Genomic DNA, 8624 nt, shown 5'->3' with positions numbered 1-8624 from the left:
TTATTAGTGAGATAGAATATCTTGTTACATTTTTCCCTCTTTACTGGGCCATTAAAGAGGAATGCGTGTGTGTGCACATTTCCTATTTAATCATTTTTGTTGTTTCTGCTTGATCTGGAGGAACAAGTTCTATAGCACGGATATTCACAGTTTTCCTGCTCGAATGTGTAGCAAATACTTTCTCCCCAGCTGTCATTTATGCATTTACGTTTTGGTTTTTTATGACGCTTTTCACAGTACAGTTTTGGGATTTTTTTTTTCGTGTTTTGCTTTTTAATTTCTAGGTGGTCCAATGTGCCAAACTTTTTTCTTTGGGCTACTGGGTTTGGAGCCAGATTTAGAAAACACTCCCTCACTCCAAGATACAGAGACAGAGATGAGATAGAGACATGACATATGCCCTCTACCTGACCTTGAGGGATAGATATGTACACAGATACGTAAATACGTAGACACATAGATACATAGATAGACTTGACTTACATGTAACCTTACATATACGTAGTCTTATACTGTTTTTTTTTTCAAAATTTTTTAAATGTTCATTTATTTGTGAGAGACACAGAGACAGAGTGCGAGCAGGAGAGAGGCAGAGAGAGAGGGAGACACAGAATCCGACGCAGGCTCCAGGCTCCAAGCTGTCAGCACAGAGCCCCACATGGGTCTCGAACCCGTGAACCAGAAGATCACGACCTGAGCTGAAGTCAGACACTTAACCGACTGGGCCACCCAGGCGCCCCCGGTTTTTAATTTCTTAATATTTTATATTTAATGCACAAATCTTTAGTCCATCTGGCTTTTGTTATTATACACGGCGTGCGGTAGGTACCTGATTTTACCCTCTTGCAAACGGACAGCGATCTGTGCCATGGTTCAAAGTGCTCACTTTGACCTCCAAGTGGCTCACCTGAAGGAGAAGAATCTCTAGACTTGAGTCTGCCTAGCCTGGGAATAAAACCGGACGGGGAAGGAAGCAGATCCCCCAACCCCCTGCCCCGCCCCGTCCCTTTACATTTATCGCATCCAGCGACAGCAGGTGTCAGTGAGGTTCCTCTACTCAGAGAGCAGGGCAAGGCGGGCAGGCTGCCAAGGGGGCCATGAACACTACATCACTTGAACACAGCATTACAAGAATGGTCAGGGCCTGAGCTATGGTTCCCCTGGGACCACAGTAACTTATGTGCCCAGAGAAATCATTTTCCTGGAAGATGCATTTTAGGCAGTGCGGAGGCTCGGGTGACCCTTATATCATCCGGTCCCAGGTTTCCGTGGATTTACACATGCTGGCTCCCCACAACAGAAAGAAATCTAATTACCAGTGGAATAACTTACAGGTTAGGGGACCTCCAGTGTGCACTCAAACCGGCCATAAATCCTCTGAGCTGGATCCCGAGGAAAGTGAACTGGTGCTCAACCGAGATACCTCACAGCTCAGAGAGCGAGCGTCCTTTCTAACCCAGGTGTGACCAGGGGGAGCAGGTGGCCTTTAGAGGAACCGGGGTACAGGGGGCCCGGAAAACGGAAGGAACCTCAGGCTGCGCGTCAGAATGCCCAGGTCTTCGTTCTCCTACTGGCCACCAGCGTGACTTTAGCCTCTTGCTTAACACCCTTCCTCAGTGTCCCTGTCCCAAAACACTGGTTCCCACGTATTAAGCCTCCTCCCAGGGATGTGCTAGTTGTTTTAGACGTACATCTCCGATTTTCAGGACGGCGCTGAAAAGGGAGAATGAGTATTTCCATTTTGCGTATGTGGAAACAACATCAAAGAGTTTAAGGGGATCTGTTGAGGGCGGCATTGCTGGAAAGCAGCAGAGCCCAGCCCCAACCCCGCCCCTCCGGCCAAGCACAAGGGGTAAACACTTGCCCCAGCATCCGTGTCTCCAGCTCTGTGCATAGAAGCTGAAGGGTGCGTGGAGGAAGGATTTCTGGGCCTCCCGCTGAGGCCACTGAAGAGGTTTCTCCGGCTTCTCTCTCCCTCGGCCTTGGTGTGGCCTTGGCCCTGGTGACACACACACACAGTCAGTGGCAGCCTGGTCCACACAGCAGGCCAGCACTCTGCACCAAGGGCTCCAGCCTCACCAGAAACCGCGTCCTCCTCCAGCGAACGTGCCCGAACATTGGCAGGGCCAGGGCGAGAGACGAACGGGGCCCGCAGGCCACGTGTCTGCACACGCGAGTTCTAACACAGCCAGTGTTAGTAACATCACAAATGGCCCACGCTCCCACCTTGACAAAAAGACCTTCGTAGCAACAAAATGCGAACAGATCAGCGATTGCAGCCTTTAAATAAATAAAAGCCTTCCGGGGCGCCTGGGGGGCTCAGCCAGTTGAGCGTCCAAGTTCAGCTCAGGACATGATCTCACAGTTTGTGAGTTTGAGCCCCGCATTGGGCTCTCTGCTCTCAGCGCCGAGCCTGCTTTGGATCCTCTGTCCCTCTGTCTCTCTCTGCCCCTCCCTCACTCGCTCTTTCTCTCAAAAAAATAAATAAATAAATAAATAAATAAATAAAACACTTAAATAAATGAGTAAATAAGTAAATGCCTTCCATTAAAGACAACTGAATTTAACTATTATTGTGCACATCTGAGTGTTCCATTAATGGGCTGGTAATCTTTAGACAAGCATTAAAATAAAATAAACGGAAACATAACTCATTTACTTTTTTATATTTGTGTCATAACGTTTTCGCCTTCATTTCAGCAAAATCTCCATGTGTGTCCATTTTATTCTATTGACAATAATCATCTGATGATCAAAATACAAAATGCAATTGTGTTCGAAGAGAATAAACCATGACTGTACTTTCGTTTTTAAAATACCTTAAAATGGGGGCACCTGGGCGGCTCCATCGGTTAAGCCTCCGGCTCTTGATTTCTGCCCAGGTCATGACCCCGTGGTTCATGAGTTTGAGCCCCGTGTTGGGCTCTGAGCCTGCTTGGGATTCTCTATCTTCCTCTCTCTCTGCCCCTCGCGCACTCTCTCTCTCTCTCTGTCTCTCAAAAATAAATTTTAAAGTATCTTAAGAAATAAAATAGGGGGACCTGGGTGTCCAGTCAGTTGGGCATCCAACTTTGGCTCAGGTCACGATCTCACTGTTCATGGGTTCGAGCCCCGCATCGGGCTCCTTGCTGACAGCTCAGAGCCCAGAGCCTGCTTCGGATGCTGTGTTTCCCTCTCTCTCTGCTCCTCGCCCATTCACATTCTGTTTCTCTCTCAAAGGTAAATAAACATTTAAAAATATAACAACAACATAGTTAAAAAAAAATTAAAAGGCAAAATATGAGTCATAACGAATATGAACTATTTGGATCAAAGCTACTTAAATAGAGCTGAAACTTTCAAATTCGATTTCTTAAAACTTTGGATGTAAGCATCTTTGTAGAAGTGAAACAGTTCGCGACCCTATGAGTCAGTGTCCGTCTAGTTGCCGATGGACAGAACCGATGTCGTGCTTCACGCACATTACATCTCGAGCTGCCCACGTACACGAATTTAAGAGTAACATGAATTGTTTGCTATACTGAACTATGGCTCCACATCCATACGCAAGCACCGCGAGCCCTGTGCTCAGTCTTATCTCCAGAACCAGGAATTGGAATATGAAGAGAAGCGACACAATCATTTGTTTTATGAGAATCTATGGCATTCAAGCTGAGAGGAAGGATTCGACAAGCTAATTAATTTGCCTTTTCTCTTACCCAAGCACTTCCCCTGCTCCGATCTGCCCCGCTCTCCGAGGCGCTGCCTGCCCCCGATGTTTCTAGAAGCATACGGCACACAACCTTTGTGGCATTAGATCCAGCTTCCAGGACATAAGGCAAGGGATGTGCAGAAGGGTTTCCCTGGGGCCTCAATGGTGACTGTCACTGAGCTGGTCTTTAAGGTGACAGATTGTGTTGGGCCAGCCCTGAGCTCCAGGTCCCAAGCGTGAGAGTCGTGTGTGTGTGTGTGTGTGTGTGTATGTGTGTGATATTCAGGGCCCTTCAAAGTGTAAATCTCAGAGCAGAGGCTACTCTATTCAGAGTCTCAATGTGGTTCAGGAAACAGAAGTTTTGGGGGAATGTCAGGGGCCCCCAAGACCACCCCAGGTAGACTCATAGGACCCAGCATATGGTCAAACTCATGGCTATGATTTATTATGGCAAAAGGATACAGAGAAACTCCGCAAAGAGAAAGGCACAGGGGGCAAAGTCTAGAGGAAACCACGCACAGGCTTCCAGACTCCTCTCCCTTTGGGATCACACAGGACAAGCTTAATTCCCCAGCAGTGAATTGTGACAGCATGTGTGAAATGCTATCTCCCAGGGAAGCTCATGAGAGACTCGGTGCCCATGGCTTTTACCGGGGGAAGGTGAGCGGGGGTACTGGTCACATAGCACCCTCTGCCTGCCACATACCAAAATTCCAGACTCCCAGGAGGAAAGCAGATAGATGTTGAGCATGAATCATATTGTTTGGAAAGTTTAGGCGCCGTGAGCCAACCTTACCAGGGAATGCTGGGGACCTTCCCCCCATCCACGTTGCTGGATGTCAGTTGCAAGAACCAGCCTTGCAAGCAGGACTTTGTAAGGAGAGCAGTCTTAGCGGATGGGGAACATGGAGGAGGGGGAATCCTTTTCATTCCACCCATCCTTGAATTCCATTTAAGGTGAAAGCTGGGGACCGGCCTGAGCAGAATCGGAGGCAGTGACGAGCTTCCTGCCTTGGGCAGATTAATCTGAGTGCTTGCATGCAGTCTGAATGTGTTTGTTCATTTTCTCTTGGAGTAACATCCCGTTGTGCACACACACCACAGCTGATTAGCCTGTCTCCTAGAAGAGGCTAACAGACGACAGCATTCTTATAAAGCTCATGTTCAAGCAAATCTAAACAGTATACTGTTCAGGAATGTCCTAGACGGTTAAACTATTTTTAAATACAAAGGAATTCGGGACAATTTTTACCAGAGGAGGCGGCGGGTGGGGGAGGGGGGGTGGAGGCAGCGATTCGAGGTTCCTCTGGAGAGGGGCACGTAGTTGATTAGCAACGTTCTTAAGACAGGGGTGGGTTCAAGGGCTCGTTTTATAATTTTGGTTCATAACTCCACATGCAAGCTACGAATACATAGATTCTTTTATGTGGACCAAAAAATATACACACTAAGATGTTTTAATTGTTTAACATTTGCCTACCATCTGGGCAATGGTTAGGCAGGCACCCTTTCTATGAACACATGTGGGAAAGGATTATCAGTGCTGGGTACCCTCAAAGCTAAAAATCATTATACTACAAGGCGCCTGGGGGGCTCAGTCGGTTAAGCGTCCGACTTCAGCTCGGGTCATGATGTCACTGCTCGCGAGTTTGAGCCCTGCGTCGGGCTCTGTGCTGACAGCTCCAGAGCCAGGAGCCTGCTTCCGATTCTGTCGCCGTCTCTCGGCCCCTCCCCTGCTTGCACACTGTCTCTCTCTCTTTCTCTCAAATATAAAAAAATACATAAATAAATAAAAACATTTAAAAATAAAATACATTATAACTTAATTGACATAGAAACCCATGGTCATCTTAACTCAAATGACATCAAGCTTAATATTCTTTTTTTTTATTAATTTTTTTTTTAACAGAGACAGAGAAAGAGTGTGAGCAGGGGAGGGGCAGACAGACAGGGGGACAGAGAATCTGACACAGGCTCCAGGCTCTGAGCTGTCAGCACAGAGCCCAACGCCGGGCTTGAACTCACAAACTTCGAGATCATAACCTGAGCCGAAGTCGGACACTTCACGGACTGAGCCACCCACGCGCCCCAAGCTTAATATTCTTTCCTCAGTGTCTGGTCGTATACCATTTTTCTCTTGGAGGATCTCATTTTCGTGAAGCAATTAGGTTTTGTGAATCAATTCAAGTTTTATTACTCTGCCTTTCGTTATTTCTATTTGCAGGTGAATAGCATTCTTTCGTTTTCAGTATATTTACCTTCATAGCTACATTCTATTTATGAGGAGTGATTGTAAGGGAGGAAAAAGTTTTCCCTCCTTCTCTTCCGTGTCCTTAGGCCAATCTAATGATTGAATTGACATGAGGCAGATGAGCAGGAGAATAAGGAGTTTAATTTTGTATGTACGGGAGCCCCACGAGGACATGAGATGCTCTCAGACGCTCAGGTAACTGAGGGAGAGGTGTCATCCTTAGCTAAGCAGGAGGCAGCAGGGCTCTTGGACTTTAAAGAGGCGACAACCTACAGGAAAACGAGAAGAAAAGCGCTCTCTTCCCCGTACAGGCTCTCCATCTAAAGTCCTGTAGGCCGTGTAGGGGGAGGGAAAAAGCTCTCCCTGACTCTGTTGGTCCTCGAACGTCTTTAGCCTGAAATACTCCACATGCCAAAAATGGGACATTCTGGGGCAGCCTGCCCTGAACCCTATCCTGATGATGGTTTTCTATTTATGGCACAGATGCAATGTTTCCCTTTAAAATAAGTTTCTCCTTATCTAAGCTCAACCTGGAGATGAGTTAAATACAAGTATTAACCAGACGGTAGCACGAGGGGTACAGGGTGTGGCCAGGTCACCCGTGAAGTGAATGAAAAATCTCAGTCGGGAAAGCGCCATACGACGCTACGTGACCTCCAAATATCTATCACCCAAGTTCACCCAAGTGACGTGCTGTGGGAGGCCACAGAGTTGCGGGGGCAAGAGGGCGGTGGGGCGACATGACCTTTATTCTTGGTGAGTCTCCACCTGGAAAAGCAGCACATACTGTCGTAGACGAGGAAACAGTGCCGGTGCCCGTGGTGGGGGGGGACACCCAGTAAGCGGAAACACGGGCAGGCCCCGGGGCCGTGAGCAAGTGTGATGTTTCGCGTTGCATAGCCTTTTAAAAAACCGAGCCCAGCGTTTCCAAGGGCTGTGTACAAATCCGGGGGCTCCCGGCTGGCACCACTGGGTTGCTGGACTGTACGTGCTTTCCCGAGGCAGGGTAACAGGTGTCAACTTTAAAGTGATAAACCAATAGCACAAGGCAGGGGGTAATAGGGTCTGTCCCACTTCTTGTCCGTGTGTCAGGCCTTGCTGGGAATAGTCACTCATCCTGTCTGCCCATGGAAACTGAGCACCACCTTGCTGGGTCTGAACTGATTGTGTTGGCATATCCTCAGTGGGGAAATAGAGGGGGCACGCTGGGAAAAACCCTCATGAGATGTGACCCAGGAGTCACTGCAGACGGCAGTCCTCTGAGGTTATGGCGTCCCGTCTCCTGTGCTCCTTTCAGTGCCGCGGGGCAACAGAAACAGGTGATGTAACACATTAAATAAGTCATTGCGTACGACACCGTTGGGGACCAGGCAAGGCAGGGTGGCAGACGGCCGCTACAGCTATACCCTAGGCCACCCAGGCCCAAGGAGACGAACACCAAGAAGGCCAGACGCCGAACGTTTAATTCTGAGACAGAGTGTATTATTAAAGCCACCTTAGTCTCTAAAGAAATCATATGCGTAGTGGGAAGAATGAGAAAGGGAAGCCGGAAGCGACTTGTTCATGGAGTCCCAACTTCATGTGCCATCTAGCACTAAATACAGGTATGGAGAAGTTAGGTCAACCTTCAAGGGGCTCCCATATGTGGAGGCGGACAGGCATAGAACGGTTACCAGCACAGGAGAACGGGATGATCGTGCTATGTAACAATACCATGCTCCAGGAGGGAGGGAGCCCAGATAAGGGGTAGTTCACCTTGCAGGAGACGATCTGAAAAGGCTTCTTAGTCTTAATCACTCTTGTGGCCTAGAACAGAGCCTGGCACGTAGTGGGCGCTCAGCAGATATCTGTTGAAGCAAGGAATGGATGAGGAGCCTGTGATAGGCTGAATGACGGTCCCCAAAGACTCCCATGTCCTAATCCCTGGAACCTGTGACCATCACCTTGCATAGCAAAAGGGACTTTGCAGACCTCATGAAGTTAGGGCTTGAGATGGAGAGATCATCCTGGATAATCCAGCCGTGCCCTAAACACAATCCCAAGTATCTTGTGAGAGGGAGATGTGACATACGGACAGGAGGAGGCGGAAAAACTGACCACAAGCAGAGAGACATCGGCAGCCCCCGGAAGCCGGAAGAAGCAATGAAACCGATCTCCCTGAAGCCTCCCAAGGAAGCCCCGTCCTGCGACGACACCTCCATTGGGGCCCCTAAGACTCAGTTCAGATTTCTGGGCTCCAGAACCGTAAGAAAACAAGTCTCTGGTGTTTTTAAGCCCCCCAAGATTGTGTCATTTGTAACAGCAGCCACAGGCAATTAATACAGCCACCGCTCTGGGAAGAAATTATAGGCAGAGGGGGCTACAAAAGCTGTCTGGGTGGGGCGCCTGGGTGGCTCAGTCGGTGAGCTGGTGACTTCAGCTCAGGTCACGATCTCATGGTCCGTGAGTTCGAGCCCCGCGTGGGGCTCTGGGCTGATGGCTCAGAGCCTGGAGCCTGTTTCAGATTCTGTGCCTCCCTCTCTCTCTGCCCCTCCCCCGTTCATGCTCTGTCTCTCACTGTCTCAAAAATAAATAAACGTTAAAAAAAAAATTAAAAAAAAAAAAAAAAAAAGCTGTCTGGGCAATGCCAGGTAATTTGGAGAGCCTAGGGATCCTGAGCTGAGGCACCCTAGGATGCAAACA

Source organism: Neofelis nebulosa, chromosome 7 (genome assembly GCF_028018385.1).
Source record: "Neofelis nebulosa isolate mNeoNeb1 chromosome 7, mNeoNeb1.pri, whole genome shotgun sequence".
Taxonomy (NCBI): Eukaryota; Metazoa; Chordata; class Mammalia; order Carnivora; family Felidae; genus Neofelis; species Neofelis nebulosa.
This window is presented reverse-complemented; position numbering follows the sequence as displayed.